General features: G+C 38.6%; 1 long non-coding RNA gene across 1 annotated transcript in view; it reads right to left on the reverse strand.

Annotated features, from left to right (window-relative positions):
* LOC149580241 (uncharacterized) overlaps positions 1-22569 on the reverse strand; it is a 52373-nt gene that overhangs the window by 20306 nt on the left and 9498 nt on the right. The window contains exon 2 of the long non-coding RNA XR_016353450.1: positions 5778-5994. This is a non-coding gene — a long non-coding RNA (uncharacterized LOC149580241). The remainder of the gene's footprint in view (positions 1-5777; positions 5995-22569) is intronic.

Genomic DNA, 22569 nt, shown 5'->3' on the forward strand with positions numbered 1-22569 from the left:
AAGCTAGCGTTCTCAAGATTGTCAGTGGGCATGATGAGGGCAATCAAATGGAGACGCCTTGATATTCCCAATCAACTGGAAGATGATGAAAATATGCTAAGAGAAGATTATGATACAGTGGATGGAACAGAGTTGAGTCCAGTGGATTGGGATGATCATCAGGATCCTTCCTTGGAGGCAGTTACAAGGACAGTTGATCTACACACTGAGCCATGGTACAATGGGAAGTTAAAGAAATTACAAAGTCGAAAGGTACACCTTGCTTATGAGAAGATGAAACCGGAGGAAAATCCAGAAGTTGAAGGCAGTAGCCAGCAACAAAGAGCAGTTAAGAGCAAGAAGAGAAGTTTGGAGGTTGAGAAAAGTAAAGAACATCAAGAGCCTCCAACAAAGAGACGGAATGCAACACCGTCAAGGAAGAGCATAATCGAGGCTAGGAGCCAAGGGGTTAATACAAGTAGACAAAGGGTCGCGGTAGAGGTGAGCTCTAATTCAGAATCAAATCGTTACAGTGCGTACCGAGTACTCTCCTCTCTTGGAGAACCAACATGGAGATGATATGACAGTCACTAGTAAAGAGGAGGATAGGCCAATTGATATTAAAGAAATAAGCCAAGCGCCCAAGGCTGTTGGTGATGCTTTGTTAGTCGAACTGAATCCAGATTTAGGGAGATGCACTGCACCACTATGGTTAAGGAAAATGCTTATGCCAAGAGGCGATGTGGTGACTATCCGAACAATTGAAGATATTCAAGGGTTAGTGGAAAAGGAAGATAGGGAGAAACAGAAACAAATTGCAAAAACGGTGGCAAAGGTAATCACCATCAAGAGTGATGATAAGGGTCACTGAAAAGTTCAAATTGCTATACTAAATGTTAGCAAGGCGGTGGATGACATTGTAGCTCAGGAGTATGAAATAGTAGAGCATAACTTGGGAAGAATCATGGATGACATAGAATGTGAGGAAATCTAGGAAGGCATGGTTTCAATTAGAGAAAGGTTGAGGAAGGCAAACGAGAGGATTGTAAAGTTGGAGGCCAAAAACAAGTATTAGAGAGATTGCCAGCCTATCCAACATTTGCATCAGGTAGCCCTTCCACAAGACAGCGAGAGCAACATAGAAGAGATATTGACTTAGCTGTGCAAAGTCAATGATTGGACCAATGATATATTTCAAGATGGGCAAAATTTCTTGCCTTCCTTTATCTCGACATTCAAGTCATTGGTGGCTATTAGAGACAAATTCAAAACATTTGAAGGTGAGTAGAAGGATTTCCTTCCAGTCAAGGACTTAGGCCATTCCCAGGCTACAGGGATTTATCAAACTACTAGAGAGAGATTTAGAGAGAACCAAGTTGGTGGATGAAAGAGGAATGAGTACGGTGGAGTCTCGGTTTGTTGCCTTAACCATCAAATTGAGGATACTTGAAGAGATACGGAATGAGATTGCATAGCACGGCCCGGGCATTAACACTTCCATTTCGATCATGTTGGGCGATGTTGGGGTTGCACTTGATTTTGAAGATATCAAAGAGGAGAACGTCAATGAAATAGAATTTGGATTGAGATTGGATGAGTTGGGGAAGGTTGCCATCAAGAAGAAGCATTTAGGCACCCTTGCCTCCCTCAGTGTCTTTATCGAGTATACGAAAGAGTATGAGAAGGATCATAAGAAGACACTGCAAGAAGCGAGCAACATGGTGAATTCAGCTGAGCTCAAGATGAAGCACATGCTTTGCCCTCCCATGAAGGAAGTCAGCGACAATCTACCAAGTTCATTGCCTTCGCTAAAAAGATGAAAAAAAAGGGTAGAATTATATTAGAGGATCATTTGATGTAAGCCCAAGTGGCAAATTCTCCTTCTTGGGTAGGATAGGTGTCTAATTTTGATTGGCTACCATTTTGGTGCCTTCTCATTAGTTGTCACTTTCCCTTTTTTTCATTGGTCCATTGATGAGGTGGCATCTTCTTATTGGCCGATGGGGTGGCAACGCATCTGAGATTTGATCTGGATCATTGATTTTGCCTCTTAATCTCTACCGTTGGTTGTAATTTTGGCCCCTATATAAGGCCATTTGCTCTCATTTGTAAAGGGTTGAAGAAAATTGTTGCTTAGATAATACCAAAAATGCTTCTTTATCATTGTTCTGTCTTGCATGGTGATTAAGAACACTTGGTGTTATTGCATGGTTTCTACTTCCAAGGGTTGAAAAAAATTGTTGCTTAAGATAATACCAAAATTGCTTCTCTTATCATTGTTGTGACTTGCACGGTGATAAGAACACTTGGTGTTATTGCATGGTTTCTACTTCCAATAGTTAGAGTTAAATTTCATTGAAGTTGTTAAAGTAGATTTTATTTCAAAAAAGTTGTTAAGAGTAAGAATAGATGGATAGTTGTATGGTGATATTAGTAGATGTTTGATAGGGATTTATAAACTAGGCCACTAGCATCCTAGCAGCTGGTTAGGAAGCCTTGTGTGGTAATCTAGTCTTTTTCCCTTGAATCAATGCATATATGGAGGTAGAGCCGCTGATAAGCTTTCATCAGATTCGATCCCCGTCCATTTGCTAATCTTTCCATCCATAGGAGTAGGAGTAGGAGTAGAGCATCAAGCAGTTTAGTAGTTAGAGTTTTGAAGAAGAAAGTTAGAAAAGGAGAAGTATCATTGGCAGACACACCCTCCATCATCATCACCATCAACATCATTTGGCGCTCATATACTTTACCAAACCAGGCATCATCACCATCACATCGAGAGTCCAACATCCTTGAATGAACAACGTAAGGCCGCCTACATGATTAACCAACAAATCACATTAATATAACTGAGTTAATATCCACAGGTGTAAGGAACATTGGACTTTTTCTCATGTCTTCGTGAGTATTTACTTTTCAAGAGAGGGATTGAGTGTTTGATATTCTATGTCAAGTATTCAATTGCTATATGTTATGTAGTGGTACAAAACTGACATCAACAGGTATACTGCACAGAATTTAGAAAAAGCAGGCATGCACATAAGAAGCCAAAATGTTGAATGTGACAGAACGTTAATGGGTTTGAAAAAAGTACAGGCACTAGTTATATCTTGAAATTTATGACCAGGTTATATTAGTAGTTTTACCAATCTTGCTCTAAAGGTGTTATTTCAGCAGCACAGTAGTACATTGCAGTTCCCCCTCAGCAGAGAAGCACACCAGAAGAAGCCTTGGTCTGTGAAAAAATGGGGTAAATTCACAATCAAAAGCAGCAGCAATGATCATAGATTTCACCTCAGTTTCTGTGCAGCAAAGAGATGTGTGTGACAATGCAGCGGATTTTAGCATGCATGTGCTATCCTTTCTTAGAATTTGAAGTGCTTTTCCAGTTGGTGAGAATAAGGTCCCATGTTTAGTGAATTCAGTAGTTCCTAGTATGTGATATCCCCAATTTGTTTTAAGTGGGCCATTATATTTCTATTGTTTCTTTGGATAAACAATTATAGCCTTAAATAAACCCCAAGTCACAATTATTAATAACAAATGCAATTATTTTTAATTTTGCTAAGGCCAACTTATTTGTTGTAACTGTTTCCTTTCTAGCCAACTTTGTGGTGGTTCTCTCTATGGCTGACATTAGGAAGAAATAGTATATATTGGTATTACTGTTGGAAGATGGGCCATCAAAGGTTTCTTAATATTCTCGCATTAAAGTTTAAATAGTCACATTTGGGTTCCTAGATGCCAACCCAAGAGTTCAGATCAGGCAGCATGTCCAATCTTGCATTACCCAGTCTTGAACAGAGCAGCTACCCTTACCCAGCAGCATTAATCACTCTGACAAAAACCTGAGCAATGTGTGATGGGGCAGGATTGAACAGCCACGGGATCAATGACGAAGCATCATGCAAAGCTATAATGCAATTCTATCTGTTTCTGTTTTTGACAGTGCAAAACCTAGTCTTGGGCATTCAAGGGAGGAGTTAATTGGAGCCAGTACGACCTGAAAGCCAAGAACCTAAATGCGGAATATCGGGGCAAAAGTCAGATCCAGCAAGTGTGTAGTCTGTACATCTATTTGTGCCAATGTGCCATACTATAATGAATGAATTTTAATGGAGAGCCACTCTCTACTCATTTGGAATCCCATGTTCTTCTATTCTACCCCACAATTTGTCGGTAGTGGGAGTGTCAAAAAGATCTTTTTAAATCCACAAAGCAACATAAGGCTTCGCCACCTTGGAAATCCCAAACTTTTTCAATGAAGTGTCTAAGAGTGATGCAATGATCAACGGTAGAGTGTTTTGACCTGAAACCTGCATGCCCTTTTGCTCTCTTGCCTCCTTTTCCTACCCAACTGTTGATTCTACATTCTATCATGCTCCCAAATAGTTTACAAGAAGAGGACTGAAAATAATAGTACAGCAAATGGAAGGATTATTGATGTCAATATTTGTGTATCAAGGACTCATGACTCTAGTTGTGGGTACAAGTACCCATGCAACCTTGAAAAAAACCCTATCTATGCCCGTGATGAGCATGAACAACATTTCCTTTGCTACTGTCAAGATCTCCAGTTAAGTAATAGCAACTTCTTTAATAGAAAGGTAAATCTGACGTAATAGCAGTGTTTTCAATGGAGTGAAGATCCTTCGAACAGCAGATTGCAGGAAGATAATGCAAAATCATCATGACAGGAGCAGCAAAGGACGGTGTTTTATTTGGAAGAGGGCAGTTTTCAAGGAAGGGATAGCATGCAATAATGAATAGAACAGAGAGTTTGGCAGGAAGAACAGCACATTCATCAACAGTGCAGCAATGGTAGAAGAAAATGGGAACTATTACATGTAATAACAATCTAGGGTTCTATGCTAGCTTTATGCTACCCACTGTCCTCTTTCAAGGGCTTCTAGAAAAAGACGTCATTCAAAAATAAGAGTTATTCATTGTCTGGATGGGATCATTTCATAGAATTCATTTTTCTTCCTTGACGTTATCACCATTCTAGGATCCCATTCACTGTCATTAGGATTTCATGACTATTCTAAAGTTTCTATGTTCATATTTTGATGAATCAACATTGATTGCTTTTGGAGGTCATCCTTCCATTCATTCCATGTATACCAATGAGCTTTGAGCAACTATTTATCAAGGGTTTGCTGCTTCTATAACAACATGGTTAGCTATGAGAATGTATGCAAGTGAACAGTGATAAACTGAACAAAGAGAAGACACGAAGGCCAAGATCAACACTGTTAAAGAGCTGGAGCCGCAAAGGTTGTGCAGAAGATAGTGGTCTATGCTTGAAATGCTTCCAAAGCCCTTCAAACATCAGCAAACTATGTATGCAAAGGATGAAAAGACAGAGGCTTGTCCGATATGACAGCCCTCAAATAACAGTTAAGGACAACCCAATGCTAGGTACGAAGAGTAGAGCATCCACAACAAGAATGAGTGACAGTCATAAGGTGTTACAATAGCTTCTGGAATCTGATTGCATAAAAAATTCTTGTTGAAGGTGTCACAATGTTATGTTGAAGTGATAAGAATGAAACAATGGCCATGAATTCAATGTTAAACTCAAAAGATCTCCGAGGACAGCTAAACAGTGAATCAAAGATGTAGAAAATGTTAAAACAGTTATAAAAATCAGAGTATTCATGTCATGGTGGGTCAAAATAGTTAAATGAATGTGTGATTACAATGTATACAGTGAGCTTAAAACATAAAGTACAAGCTTCCTAGGATCATGCAGTCAGTTATGTTAATGTTTAAGGTAGCTGCGATAAAGATAATACCTGTGATGATCTGCATATGAGATGTGAATTTGAATTTCCTTTTGGCACCGTATACAATGATATGCCATTGCCTCTGCTAACATTTGTCGTCACTGTTTTCCATTCTGGTATTGCTTTACCTTGGCTATTATTTGCATTTATGATGTCAGTTTTCCTACCTCCCTTGACTCGTCTTCCTCAACGGCACCACTGCCTTTATGTTTGTATTGTTCCATTTCTGTATGCAACGATTAACATTTTGTAAGAGCAATTTGGTATAGTCGGTGCGTCAATTATTGTATGTCTATGTGTTTATCATAAGTTACAGTTTTCTCATTCTTTCTACAGTCTTCAAGTTAAGTGTATATTGGAAAAAAAATGATGGTTCTGTATTAATCATTTTTGAGAGACAGAACTCTGTCAGTATTTAAGTACTACGGAGTGTATATGCTCTAGAGACTACTTCTTGTATTTTTGGTACTCACGCAAGAGACATCCTCAGTGTGTGTGACTTCCCTTCTCTTCTGAGATTCGGAGATCACTTAGCAGTGAGACGACATTATTTTCAGTGTTCTGTGTACTCAGCATTTAGGCAGCGCTATTTTTTCTGTGGTACTGTGTATACAGCGGCTTATTGATCGACTGCGAGAAGACATCAATCATAAGCATAAATCTTGTATTTGATTTGAGATCGGAATAAAGGAACTATCTTGGGTGGGCTGGGTTGTTTCCCTCAGTGAGAAGGGTTTTTCTAAGGATAATACTATGTCATCTATTATTGTATTTCTGATTATTCCATTGTTATATTCTGGTTCAAAAACATTCATACGGTATCAGACTGGATCTGTGTAAAGATCCGGAACCAGATTTATGCAAGCAATGTTTAGGCAGCAGAAGTGTATAGCAGACCTGATCTCAGTTATATCAGAGGCTGTGATGAATGCTCAATGATCATGAACTGTCACTTAGCATTCCACTCCCAATGGCTGCTGGAGAACACCTTGGAGAGGATCTTTATAGTATTGATATGGTGAAAGAAATCATGTTACTGATAGCAGGGAAAGATATGGAGATCAAAATCTGATAGGGCATTTCGACAATAAGAAGATAAGCATTTTATGTTAGAACATTTGAATAATGTAGTTAATACTATTTCTTGTTATATCATTGGGAATAGTGAATCTTCTATGCTTTTAGTATTGATTGTATATTTCTCTTCATGAATAGTTGATTCTATGAACTTCTACTTTTCTCCCCAAAATGCTTTTAGGACAGATCAAAATGCAACCTGATCGATGAGAGATTACATGCAAAGTCATGCAGGCTGTAGAAATGAACATGGGGACACTTCTTGCAGTCATGGGACTGATTTGGTCTCACATAACATCATTAAAGAGGAAGAACCTATACAGTTTGTCATTATGAGAGAAATGATATCCAGAGGGAGACTCTTCAGCTGCAAAGATCAAATTTGCAGTCAATCTGAATTTGAAAATGGTAGCTCCAAAGTTAGGTGATCTAGAATGAGGTTGAGGAGGACAGCACTGGATTTGAGCGTGTCAGAAGTTCTAGAGGTTTGTGTTGAACTTGAAAACCATTCCCCTAAGGCCAGCATGGCACTCAAACTTGAACGAGAAGGTTGATACAAGTGTTGTAAGACTCTCAAGGAGCTTGAGCAGCAGAGGGAGTGTCAAATCCTTTGCAAAACATTAGCAAGCTCGTGTAGCAGTGTAACTACTAATGCTCCTCGTTTGGTCAAACATTGGAATTAGCTCTAGTTTATTGTGATAATCAAAGCAGTGAGTATGTCGTCCCTGTGGAGAGGGAGTGTCAGCATTCATATGATACTTATGTGCTTTAATGAGTTCTTCTCTGAGAGAGAAGTTTGAAGTGCAATCCCTTGTTGATGAGTTGCACTCTGTAAGAGAACTTCGAGGTGCAATCCCTTGTTAGTGAGTTTTCTCTACAAGAGAACTTTGAGGTGCTATCCCTCGTTAATAAGTTCTTCTTTGTGAGAGAAGTTCAAGGCACAATCCCTATCTATTGAGTTCTTCTCTGTGAGAGAAGTTCAAGGTGCAACCCCTTGCTAATATGTTCTTCTCCGCGAGAATTCAAGATGAAATCCCTTTCTTATGAGTTCTTCTCTATGAGAGAAGTTTGAGGTGAAATCCCTTGTTCCACTCTCTAAGAGTAGCTATGGTGGGTCCACCCTTTGGGAGTAGCCATGGTGGAAGTCATGTAAGTAACTCCATGACTTTATTTTCTGGTTTTACTTTTTTGTCTCACCTTGTGGGAGTAGCTATGGTGGATATTGTTAAGCTGAGATTACAATTTTATTTTGAGTAGTTTGTTAAGTTTTGCCCAGAAATTAAGAACAACAACAATAACTAAGAACAAAATAGATGCAAATAGAAACAAGAGATGCACAAAATTATCCTAAAACCCTTCCAGATGAAGGGGAAAACCCAACCAGACAACCAAAAATATCACTTTTATTGTTAATAAAATGTTCAAGTGTACAATGATTTTCGCTTGATGCAATATATATAACAAATAGAGAGGCTCTTCACATTACAACGGAAGGTCTCTTGAATTTCCCAAAACATCACTTCATTTTTCAAATACACAACTCTTCATATTTCCATGTGCATGCCTCAACACATGTCGTATGACACATGTCTTTATATTTAATATTACAATTCTTATCATAAATGTCCTCTTCAGCTGAAGGTGATCATAACAAGGATAACGCCCATATTTCTAGAGATAAAGATCTATATCGCAGCTACAATCTTCAACATTACCTCTTAGCAAAAGAGATCTTTAGCAAAATAGTCACACGGCTGCAACCACAAAAATGTCAATGATAAATTCTAATCACATAGATTCTCACAAAAGAAACATAATTCATGGAATCACTCAAAATGAAAAATCTACAAGAATCACAACCAACTTTCATCACGGACTCTCTAAACATGATGATGTCATGGAATCTCTCAACATGACAAATCTGCAAAGCTCTTACATCTCAAACTCTCTCACATGATGTTGTCATGGAATCTCTCAACATGACAAGCCCACGAGACTCACAACTAGCTTACCTCACGGACTCTCTCAACGTGATGTTGTCATGGAACCTCTCAACATGACAAGTATGCAAGGCTCTTATATCACAAACTCTCTCAATGTGATGTTGTCATGGAATTTCTCAACATGACAAGCTTGAAAGACTCAGCCAACTTGCATCAAGAACTCTCTCAACATGATGTTGTCATGGAATCTCTCAACATGACATCCTACTCCCATCACCGAATCTCTCAACGTCAACATGACATCCTACTCCCATCACAGAATCTCTCAATGTCAACATGACATCCAACTCCCATCACAGAATCTCTCAACATAATGACATCATGAACTCTTTCTACATGATGATTTCCCCCCTCATAAGTGAGAGTAATAACTCAGAAATAATAATTAATTTCACATGAATTTATCTCATAATCAACAAGAAGATCACCATAGTAAGATAGATGATGTAACCTCCCTCTAGGGATGAACTTCTCCCTCTGAGTATGATCATCAAGGCAATGTCCTCATCTCAATGCTTCTTGTTGCACCCTACAACCAAGAGAGATATTCTTATTGAATCAACTATTATCAGTGATAGAACAAGAATTCATAATCTGTACTCAAAGATATAAACATTGAATACTTATCACATGGAATACTTTTAAATTCATGCAGATTTCTTCATTGTCATCTGAAACCTCTTGATATGAAGTGAATCCGTTATTACGCATTGTCTCTAGTCCAACGTAGACTGGCAAGAAATGCTTATTTCAATCTGCGCAAACTCTTTATCTCCATCAATTGTCTTTATAGTCGCCAATTCCATAATACTCACAATTATTGCCACTTCTCCTTCATGCAATATATCATATAATTTCACGATGGATGGCTTGACTTTGAGTGTCAAAATGATAACGCATGGCTCCATACAATCGACTATCAAATAATGGAGAACTAGAGTGTGGTTGAAGGCACAGAATTGAGTTTAAAGAAGAACAAAAGCAGATGAATGCATAACCTTAAGCCATTTAACCATTACAGATTGAGAATCATCAATAGAGACAAGAGGAGAGGAGAATCATCAATCCCTGCTATTTTTCCTCCTTCCTATCGTTCGTACAACCTAATCATGGTACTCCAAATACCTTAATCACAAGCTATAGTTGATCTATTAGGAAATAATGTATCCTAATAACCTTGAGGCAATACGGGGCCCTGAATAGTTGATCCTAAACTATTCAATGCTTTAGAAGGTTCTGCAAACACTATAATCTCAGTGTGATATCCTATTACTCCAACCTATTGTGTGATCCTTCATATCACCCAAAACATTATATTTTGGTTACGTAGTATGCAATATCTCAAAACTTTCATCGACCATTACCATTCAATGCACAAAACTATAGAGCATATATCTACTATTGTATATCTCCCTAAGGAATTTCCCAACACACACAACATACAATCTCTAGTTATCGATATGGATATGAAAAGATTGTCATTACAAAAGGGGCAATCACCTGCCCATAAAAAAGATGCAAAAGCCAACCATAAAATAAAATGCACTACGCTTGGATTAAAATGAAGAAACTAGTAAATACGTTGCCGACAAGATTTATGATGGTCTTACAAAAGAAAATGCATACGATTCACCAAACATAGCATATTTTTGAATCATTATCGTAATGAATTTTCTCAACGGAATGAATACAGTTGAAAGCAATGTTATATCACCATCTTTTTGCTGGAAATTTTTCTTTGAAATGCTTGAGGGATTTGATGTTGTCTAAGAGTTTCCACACTCGAATCTATATGATCTTTGGTTTTGAAAGCTATTTCTCGATTGTGATCAAGATACTGACCACTGTTATCAACTTTGAAATGTTGCTCCTCGTGCTCGGGCTTATGCACATGCCCATGCTCCACAAACTCCAAATATTTGTCATCAAAGAAGAAGTTGGATGTGTCCGTGAAGCAATGCTCACAGTGCAGTATTGATATTAAGAATCTTCATAATCCATGTTCATAATTTAGAGCAAACCAAGTTTGATTGACTATAATTTTTCGTTCAACACTAGACAGTGTGCTAGGTGGGGATTGTGGCGGAGCCATAGAAATGGCGGGGACCAGCATCGAAGAAGCAACAGAGTTAACAGTCATGAGATCAAGGGTAACATTCAGGACAGTCAAAAACTCAAGATTTCACAACAAAGGCAACGACGATGATGAAGGCAGAGGCAAATTACCATAATTTGCGATGATGATGACTGAATAAAGAGTGATGAGAAGGGCCATAAGCGCACACCATACCATCTTTTTGCCGAAAAATTTTCTTTGAAATGCTTGAGGTATTTGAGGTTGTCTAAGAGTTTCCACACTCAACTTTATGTGATCTTCATAGGTTTTGAAAGCTACTTCTCAGTTGTGATCAAGATACTAACCACTGTTATTAACTTTAAAATGTTGCTCCTTGTGCTCGGGCTTATCCACATGCTCGTGCTCCGCAAACTCCAAATATTTGTTGTCAAAGAAGTTGGGTGTATCCATGAAGCAATGCTTGCAATGCAGTATTGAAATTAAGAATCTTGATAGTCCCTTCTCGTAATTCAGAGAAAACTAGGTTTGATTAACTGTAATTTGTCATTCAACACTAGACAATCTGCTAAGTTGGGGTTCTGACAGAACCATAGAAATGGCGAGCACCAGCACCGAAGAAGCAAGAGAGTTAATGGCCATGAGACCGAGGGTAACGTTCAGGGTAGTCAACAGCAACTCAAGATTTCACAACAAAGGCAACGACGATGATAAAGGCAGAGGCAAATTACTATAATTTGTAATGATGATGACTAAATAGAGAGTGATGAGAAGGGCCATAAGCGCACAACATCCAAATGAGGGCTTTCAAATTCAAATCCATTTGATTAATTAACACGACTCTTTAATCATTCCTCTTAAGCTTATTAAATCACTACAAATGAACACATAGGATGCTACTCATTTACAAGTGGAGACAGCTCTAAAATATAAAGAGAACAATACAGGTATAAATTGTTAACTTCTTTAGACACACATGCAATACTCCATACAAAACCCTTAAAAAGTTACAATCTGCAGAAGCAATAAGGATTCCTAGATAAAAAAAGGTAATAACAAAAATTGAGAATAACAGCAATAAGAACAAAATAGACGCAAAATAGAAACAAGAGGCACAAAATTATCCTCAGAAAACACTCCAGATGAAGGGGAAAACCTAGCCACAACCAAAATCATCACTTTTATTAATCATAAAATGTTTAGGTGTACAATGCTTTTCACTTGATGCGATATATATAACAAATAAAGAGACTCTTCACATTACAACAAAGGGTCTCTTCATTTTCCAAAAACAAGACTCTTCATTTTTCAAATACAAAACTCTTTGTATTTCCTTGTGCATGCCTCAACGCATGTCATATGACATATCTTTATATTTAATATTACAATTGCTATCATAAATGTCTTCTTTAGCTGAAGGTGACCTTAATGGTGATAACGCCCATATTTCTAAGAATAAAGATCTCTATCACAGCTACAATCTTCAACAAAATCTATGACGAGATTTTGTTATTTTCATTTTTTTGTTGCAGCTTTATTGTGCTCGTCAGGTTGAGACACACTAGGACATATGAATGATCTCTCTTGCTGAGAGGGAGTGTTAAATACCTGTGATGATTTGCATATGTGATGTGAGTATGAATTTCCTCTTGAGCACTATATACGATGATATGGCATCGTATTTGCTAATATTGGTCATCATTGCTTTATGTTCTGGTGTTGTTTTATCTAGGCTATCATTTGTATTTATGATTATTACGATAATAGATAAATCGTCTATTATTAATTAATGGTAATCTATTGTATATATTTAGTTAGCTTTAGTTAGTTGTAGCATTTTAGCTTTCTTTCAACTAGAATAGAATGTTTCTATTCTTTACAATCGTTTCCTAAGGAAGCATTTTACCAATTACTTCGTAATATGGTATCAGAGCCAATACTTCAAAAAAATTTGGAGCTTTATAATTTCTTTCGAAATTATCTACTAAAAAATTTTAGAAATTATTTCCAAGGCTTTTTTCTCAACAACCCATCTAGGGTTTCCATTTTTTAGTAATTTGCCTGTACAAATCTGCCTCATAATCTCTAGTTTCGGCTAGGGTTTGGTAAGGATCTCTACCAAATCATGATTCATTCCTACCTCCCAACTGAAAAACAAATTGTTTTTTTCCTGGCTGAGCGATTGGGAAAATTGTGTTTTTTGCCTTTGATATCTCTGGTCGCATACTTTGCAAACCACAGGTGTCCAGTGCTGAAGGGGCTTCATGTGACTGCAACATTGCGTCGCACGATCTCCTATATCATTTTCTGCAGATACATTTGGCCGTCATTTTTCACAAACCATCTCTGGTCACATTTTTGGGTTTGGCCGCCATTTTTAGACGCCAAAGCCAAAAACAACCAGAGACCACCTGCCGTCTACCACAAATCGTCATTTTTTTGGTCTGCAAGCACCATTTTTCTGCAACTTCGACCATTCATGGCTGCCGGCTAGGATTTTACTTGAAACCCTAAATTTTGAACTCAATAATTTATTTTGATTTCAAATTCTTGGTGGGTTTTTTGAGAACTCAACTTGGTTGTCATTTTTTTTCTGGGTGGCTCAATTTTCGAGCCAGCGGATCTAGAAACCGACAACATATTCCTTCTAAGTTTTTCAAGCTCTCTTCTAGGTCACTCTCCAAATTTTCTTGGTCTTCCATTTTTTTGCCTTGAAGAACGTGCCTTCACAGATTTTCACATTTTTTCATTGAAAAAACGTGCCATGGCATCTTTGACAAACATTATGCTTGAGCACAACTCAAAATTCAATGGTCAAAATTATGGCACTTGGAAGCAATAGATCATTGCAATTTTTAAATATCAGAACACTGATCAACTTGCTCTAGGTGTTACGAAGCCTCCGACTGCTCCTGGTCCTGATCAGGATACATGGGATCTGAATAATCGAGAGGTGGTGATGCTTCTCAAATTATTTGTGGCTAATGATCAGCTCTCTCAAATTCTATCTGCAAAACAGCTGTCAAGATCTGGACACATCTAAAGGGTCTTCATGAGACTTCTGACAAAAAAGAACTTTCTTTTTTAAAAACACTCTATTTTCTATTGTCATGGATGAGTGAACCTCGCTCCAAGCATACCTAAATAGGATTTAGGAAATTCGTGATCAATTGCTTGCCATCGATCACAAGATGGAGGAAGAGGACATTGTGGTTATTACACTTCGGAGTTTACCAAAGTCCTATGAGCATTTTATCGAGAGACTCAACATCACGTCTTCGTGTGTTGATCTAAAGTTCATTGATCTCTGCACACTTTAGCTCTAGCAAGATCGACAGAAACAACAATTCGATAGTAGTTCCAGCTCCACCTCCACAAAGAAAGCTTTTGCTACTAAATCCTTTCAAAAGGATAAAGGCAAGTTTCAGCAGTCGTCTTAGTAGAAGTCTTCTGCTCCAACATCATATGGCTCCCGAAAGAAGAACATTCAATGCAACTATTGCCACAAGTTTGGACACATGAAGGTTGAATGTCGGAAATGCTTAGTTGCACAATCTAAGCAATCAAGTTCGCAGCGCAAAGTGAACAGTGCAGAGCACACTGAACAGATGGAATCTGTCTTTTACGCCTTCATGGCTAAAAGACCTACAGATCAGGTGAAGTTATCTACCTCGTACATTGATTCAGGTGTCTCTTGTCATTTCACTCATCGCAGAGACTAGTTTATTGACTACCAGGCTTATTCAGAGTGTTATTTTTGGTGGCAAAGAAGAGTACACTATTGTTGGCAAAGGCAACATTCAAATTCAGTCTACAAGGAGGAATCTCATTTTCCTCGATGTGTACTACATTCCAGGGATGAAACTAAATCTACTCCCAATCAGTTAGTTGCTACAACATTCTCCACAGTTGGATGTCACCTTCAGTTCACTTCAATGTACCATCACTAATAGGGCGACTCAGTCTATTGTTGCAGTGGGTCTTGAGGATCATGGTCTTTTCCAACTTACTGATTCTAGTGATTCTCGGGACTTAGCTATGGCTGCTTGGCAGTTTTTTGTTAACACACTTTGGCATCAGCGATATGGGCATTTAAATGTGCATTATCTCTCACAACTTCCTCGAGATGACCTTGTTCTTTGATCGCCAAAGATTCAGACTCAACAGCTTAGAATTTGTGGTGCATGCTAGGTTGGGAAGCAACATCACACACCTTTTAGAAGTGGTGATTCATGGCACACTTCTCAGGTACTTTAGCTTGTTCATGCCGATATCTGCGGCCCTATGGCCACTCCTTCTATTCTTGGGTCCAAGTATTTTTTGTTGTTTGTTGATTGATTTCAGTAGAAAAACGTGGGTGTATTTCTTTAAAAAGAAATTAGATGCATTTCCTATATTTCAGAAATTTAAACCTTTAGTTGAAAAAGAGTCTAGGAAATCTATTATTACTCTTAGATCAGTCAATGGGGGGAAATTTTGTCCTAATTATTTCTCTAGCTTCTTGGATACTCATGGCATCAAACGTCAGTTAACAACACCCCACACACCACAACTGAACAATGTAGTTGAATGTCAGAACAAAACAATCACCGAGATGGCTCGATCCATGCTCGAACACAGACATGTTCCGAAGAAGTTTTGAGCAAAAGTTAACACTGCAGTTTATCTTTTGAACTGGGCACCCACAGTGGCGATCAAAGGTAAAACTCCAAAAGAGGCCTGATCAAGTCACAACCCCATAATCAATCACCTGAAGGTTTTTGGCTCCCTTGCTTTTGTTTAGATCTCTGATGTGTCACACACCAAGTTGGATGCCAAGAGTCAGAAACTCATGCTTATTGGGTACAGTACTCTTCACAAAGCCTACCACTTGATCGACACTGAGACATCTCGTCTCATCTACAGTCGTGATGTAGTCTTTGATGAGCAGCAAGGACCTTTCATGCCTATTTCTCCTGTTCCTAATCCAGCCGACCAGTTTATGAAGGCTCATGATTTGGGAGTTAGACTTCCATTAAGTCCACCTGATGGGAGGGCTCTAGTAACTCCTACAACTCCAATTATACCAATGATCCCTATATAGACACCTCCATCTTCTCCTATAGAATCACCTCGATTTGTAGATGCTTCACCTAAGTTTGATCCTAATTCTTTTGATGAGGACCCTGATCAACAAGCATCTCCTTATACTAATGTTGGTCGTTCTCCTCTCTGGCCTAAGTAGTGGGCTAAGACACTTGTTAATCTTTGTAATGATGAGCTCATTGATGGGAGAACTGCTCGGAAAAAGAGAAAACCCACAAACTCTGTTAACTTTGCTCTCATGGCCAACATTCACAATGTGTTTGAACCTCAAACATACTCTAAAGCTAAAGGAATTCCAGAATAGAAACAGGCCACAACATCTGAACACCAGAGCATACTGAAGAATAACACCTAGGTCCTTTGTGATCTTCCACCAAGGAAGAAACCCATTGGCTGCAAATGGGTTTACAAAATCAAATACAAATCTTATGGTACTTTGGATAAGTACAAAGCTCATTTAGTTGCGAAGGGCTTTTCTCAGCATCAGGGCATTGATTATGAGGAGACTTTTGCTCCTACTGCAAAGATGAGCACCATCAAATTAGTCCTAGTCATGGCAGCACAGTTTGATTGGAAGGTCCATCAGATGGACATCAAGAGTACTTTCCTGAATGGTGATCATCATGAAGAGGTCTACATGACACAACCTCCTGGTTTAAAGATTGTTGGTAAAGACCATCAAGTTCTCAAATTGGTAAAAGCTCTCTATGGCTTAAAGTAGGCCCCTCGGGCATGGTACAAAAAAATTGATAAGTACCTAAGTGATCAAGCTTCAAGACGAGTTCTTCAAACTCAAATTTGTACATCATGACTACTAACAGTGACATCATCCTTCTAGTTAATTTTTTGGTTATTTGATCATCACTAGCAGTTTGGTATCTTTGATTCAGGGAATCAAACAAAATTTATGCCAATCTTTTGATATGACTAACCTTGGGCTCGTGCATTATTGCCTAGGTGTTGAGGTTTGGCAACAGTCTTTTGGTATATTCATCTGTCGTTCCAAATATGTCAGGGCTCTATTAGACAAATTTCATATGTGGGATTGCAAGCTTGCATCTACACCTATGGAGAAAGGTCTCAAGTTATCCACAAAGTCAGATTCTCCTTTTGTTGATGATACTAAATACAACCAACTAGTAGGCAGCCTCATCTACCTCTCTGCTACTAGGCTTGATATCAGCTTCGCAATCAGCTATATCTCACACTTTATGACAGCTCCTAAGGCTGATCATTGGATGGCCGCAAAGCGTGTGCTTTGTTATGTGAAGGGCACTTCAAATTATGGACTTTCATACTCTCGAAGTTCTAATCCTAGACTCACTGGGTTCACAGATTCAAATTGGGCAGGCTCTGTTGATGATAAAAAGTGAACTTCTAGATATGTGTTCAGTTTGGGATCTAGTGCAGTCACGTGGACCAGTAAGAAGCAGCAAGCAATTTCTCTCTCCTCTACAGAGGCCAAATATAGAGCGACTGTTAAGGCAAGATGTTGAAGTTGTTTGGCTTCGTCAAATGCTTGGGGATGTGCAAATGTCACCAGCCAGACTGACTACTATGTTTGTTGATAACAAAGGTGTTATCAAGTTAGCCAGAAATCCAATCTTCCATGAACGAACCAAGCATGTGGATGTTCACTATCACCACATACAATAGCTGGTTGAAGACGAGACAATAGATTTGCAGTATGTTCCTACCACAGATCAGACTACAAACATTCTCACCAAGCCTCTTGGTCTTGATAAGTTTGTCAAATTCAAAGGACAGCTTGGTGTTATAGATAGATTAACCATTAAGGGAGGGTACTACGATATTAGATAATCGTCTATTATTAGTTAATGGTAATCTATTGTATATATTTAGTTAGCTGTAGCTTTTTTAGCTTTCTTTCAGCTAGAATAGAATATTTCTAGTATTTACGATAGTTTCCTAAGGAAACATCGTTCCATTCTTTTGCATATAATGACCTCTCGATCTCTTTTAATAACAAGCAATTATTTTACCAATTACTTTGTAATAATGATGTCATCAGTTTTTCTACCTCTATCGACTCATCTTCCTTCACAGCACCATTGGCTTTAAGTTTGTACAGTTTCGTTTCTATATGTGGTGGTTCACAATTTGTAACGGCAAATTGATTAAGATAGTGTGTCGTTTATTGTGTATCTATGCATTTATCACAAGTTACAATTTTGTCATAATTATTATCGCCTTCAAGTTCAATGTATATTAGAAAATAAAGACAGTTTTGTATTGATCATTTTTGAGACACAGAACTCTGGTGGTATTTAAGTTCTGCAGAGTGTATATGCTCTATAAACTTGTTATCACATTTTGGTATTCATACGTGAGACATCCTCACTATATGTGACTTCCCTTCTCTTATGTGATTTGGAGATCACTCAGCAGTGAGACAACATTATGTTTGTTGTTCTATGTACTCAAAATTTAAGCGGCATTGTTTTTCTGTGGTACTATGTACACAGCAACTTATTGAATGACTGTGAGAAGACATCAATCAAAAGCATAAATCTTGTCTTTGATTTGAGATCAGAGTAAAGGAACTACCTTTGGTGTGCTAGGATGTTTCCCTTAGAAGAGGGTGGTTTTTCCTTAGGATAATAGTTGTGTCAGCAATTATTGTATTTCTAATTATTGCATTCTTATATTCTAGTTATAAAACATTGACAAGTTACACATTAGTTGAGGTCAAAAAAGTGGAAGAAGCCAAGTGCAGCAGTTGTACATCAATTAGAGCTTCTACAAAGTTCTGCCCCCACTCGGGGAAACTTTTCAGACCATATTTAACAAGTTTTCTTCGTTTTTGCCTCTTGTTTTTGGGACTTTCCAGAGATAAACGACCTTGAAAACTTCTAATAGCACCTTACTTTTCCATCTCCCGGATTTTAAGGATCCTCTCCAGCTCTTTCTTTTCTACCATTTTGCTTCAGCAAGGGCATAATTGTATTGAAAAATTGAAACTCAGATTTCACAAAGATTTTTAGTTTCAAAACATACTTTCTGACTTGTAACAAAAAAATGTCTCCTTTATTTTCAATGAAAGCAGCATCTTCTTTCTCATATTGTCTTGTTCTTACTAATTAAAAGAGGGGTAAAAAATTTATTAAGACACGAAGAGATACAAAAGGGAGAGCTCAGCAAAGAGCTGTATCCTGATCAACAAGGTCGTCAATTTCACGACATAATTCAGGGGGTAATTTCCCCCTATCCATAACATTCCAATCTTGCACATGATCAGAAGCCCATTTAGCCAAGCAACCCGCAATTCCATTCCACTCCCGAGGGATGTAATTAAAGCAAACAGAGTCCAGATTTGTACAAAAGAGAAGAGTCTAATTGACAACTAAAGCCAGAGGCCAACTAACATCACAAGCACTTGCAAGGTAAGCAAGTTCACCACCACTTGGGAGTCAAGACTCACAGATAATCCTACGCCATCCCCTCAACAACATTGTTCCACAGCATGTAAAACGGCCAGCACCTTCATAAGATTGTTAGTAAGACAACCCTTATGCACCAAGAAAAGAAATTGAACCTCGCTAGAACTACAACGAGCCACTCCCCCAATGCCAACAAGAACAAATTCCCCCTGGAAGAACCGTCAATGTTGACTTTTAGAACTCCAAGAGGAGTAATCCAATGGCCATCACGATTCACCTTTCACTTCATCTGTCGCCTATGTTGTCTAGGCAAACCATGCAACCATTTGACCAGAAGCCCCTGCGACCCCTCCCTAAAGATGAAAATTGAGGCTATTGTAGATGGTAGCATCATTGGGATCCATACCCCGATCTAATACACACTTAACCTGAATTGTCTCATGCAGAGAGTGAGAAATCTTCCACCAAAGTTGCATAAATCCGGTACGGACATTTTGAAAGATTCTCTTGTTCCTCTCCAACCAAATATGTCAAAGAATGAATGAAGGACCAGCAACCCACGCAGCCTAAAGAAAAAGGCTTTAGTGGGGGCACTCCCAAAGCAGTACTAGAAAACAAACAAGGAGGAAGCATGCCTACAAGGACAACACCAAGCATTCCACCAAAGGTACCAAATCTACGTAGAATAGGAACAATGGAAGAAAAGGTGGGAGATAAACTCCTCTCCATTATCACACAACACGCAGAATGAGGGGCCTTGAAATCCACGTTTACAAAGATTATCCCACGTAAGACACCGGTTGTGAGCCACTAGCCACATGAAGAAATTACATTTGGACCAAGAAAATGTATTCCAAACATGTTTCCACCAAGGCACCATATCATCTCCCAATAATGTCTAGTAAGCTCCTAGTACCCGGCAAAAACAAAGTATTTACCAGATAGAGCACCACCCCAAACCAAAACATTTGGCCCCAACAAAGATTAACACTCTCTAGAAGCCAAAATCCTCGAGACTTACAGGCAATCCTCTTCTAAGCCCCCAAGTGGCCAATGTGAAGAGTCCTTCCATCTATAGCCAACAGCAAGGCCCAAATGATAAGGGACCTTATAATGAACCACTTTATCCCATCCAGGAGCAAGAAAAGAATAGCAAAGAATCTGAAGATGAGGGTACATAGACAAGATAGGAGGGTTAGCATCCCAAGCATCAGACCAAAGCAAAGCCTCAAAGCCTCCTTACATATCCAAAAAAGACCTCTCTTAACTAACTGAGCACCATTCTTAAAAGCCTACCATACCATAGAACCATGACCTTCTAAAGGAAGAGAGGAAATAGAGTGTGGATTAGCACCCCTGAAATAATTTTGAATGATTATACCGGCCCAAAGTTGATTTTGTCCTAAACACCAATGCCGATAAAGTTTAGCAGTCAAAGCTTGGCTACTTAAGATAGTAGAGCGCAACCCAAGACCGCCCTTCTTCTTAGGCCAACAAACAGTCTCCCAATTGATTAAACTCCATTTAGAATTACACAAATTACCACTCCAAAGAAATTGCCAAGAAATAGCATCAAACTCCTTGAGAAAGTACACATGAGCAGCCTAAACCATGCTCCTATAAATAGGAAGAGCCTGAATAACAAATTGAAGAAGAGTAACCCAAACAGCAATAGAACGCCATCTATGAGTCCAATTATTTACCTAGAAAACCATCTATGAGTCCAATTATTTACCTAGAAAGCCATCTATGAGTCCAATTATTTACCTTCTCCCAAAGCTTGTTAAGCAGATCCTACCAAAAGAGACGTGGTTGCCTAGATACAGCGATAGGAATACCGAGATATGTCAAAGGTAGCAACCCAATCTGAAACCACGGGATATTAGCAATCCTCCATTGAATAGCTTCAAGAGTTTTAAAAATATATATAGAGGACCTATGTTCATTAATTTTCTGGCCTAACGCCACCAAATAAATGTCAAGAGTATGTCAAATAGCCTCAACTTCCTAGGCCCTAGCAATACCCGCAAGAGCAGTGTCATCAACAAATTGAACGTGAGAAAGTGAGGGTAACCCATTATCCAAATGCCAACCATGAATAGAATTCTGAGAAACCTGATACTTGATGAATCTCCCTAGGCCCTCAACCATAATAATAAAGAGATAGGGAGGGAGAGGATCACCCTGGCGCAAACCCCTATAGGCACCAAATAACTGGGAAAGTTGACCATTAAGAAGAACAGAGAAAGATGCAATATTAATGCAGCTCATAGTGCAACTTACCTACTCTGGGCTAAAGCCAAAGGCAAGAAGAATATTCTTGAGGAAACTTCATTTAGCTCTATCATAGGCCTTGGCCATATCCAACTTAATAAACATAGATTGCTCCCTTGAACTAGCCATAGAGTAAATAGCTTCCGTAGCAATAACAACCCCAATCTAAAATTTGTCTTCTTGCAACAAAACCTCCTTGTTCTTCTAAGATAATAGTAGGAAGCCACCTTTTGAGCCTCTCAGCAATCAACTTAGTAATAACTTTGTGGACCACATTACACAAAGCAATTGGCCTAAAAAACTCCAATTGATTAGCCCCATATTTTTTCGGAATAAGAGCCAAGAAGGTAGAATTCAAGTCTCAGAGTACCTACTTTCTAAAAAAAGCTTCCCTAACCACCTCCAACAAATCCTAATTAATAATATACCAAAATTCTTCAAAGAATTCAAGAGGGAAACCATCAGGGCCAAGGGCTTTTCCTCTATGCATACCAAAGACCACCTCCTCCAACTCAGCCAAAGAGAGCGGTCACATAAGAAAATCATTCATTTCTTGGGTAACAAGGGAGGGAATACAAGACAAAATAATAGTCTCTTCATTTAATGCAAGGGAGAGTCCTCAGAAAATTGGGCAAAAAAGTACCTAGTGGCCTCCTCAAACAAAGCAGGCAAGGAAGACAGATGAAGAGAGTTAACCAAAGAAGAAAAATAGCTCTGATTCCGACAAGATTGCACCGTTTTATGAAAAGGGGCGGTGTTCCTATCACCCTCTTGGAGCACCGTTTTATGGAAAAAGGCTTTTTGCATCCTGGTAATATTTCCTCACGAAGTTTTCATTCCTCTAGATCTTTAAAGGTAAGGGATTCAGCGTTACCCAAAGCCTCAAA

This window comes from Cupressus sempervirens, chromosome 1 (genome assembly GCF_028749045.1).
Source record: "Cupressus sempervirens isolate cs-2001-9-10 chromosome 1, ASM2874904v1, whole genome shotgun sequence".
Classification (NCBI taxonomy): domain Eukaryota; kingdom Viridiplantae; phylum Streptophyta; class Pinopsida; order Cupressales; family Cupressaceae; genus Cupressus; species Cupressus sempervirens.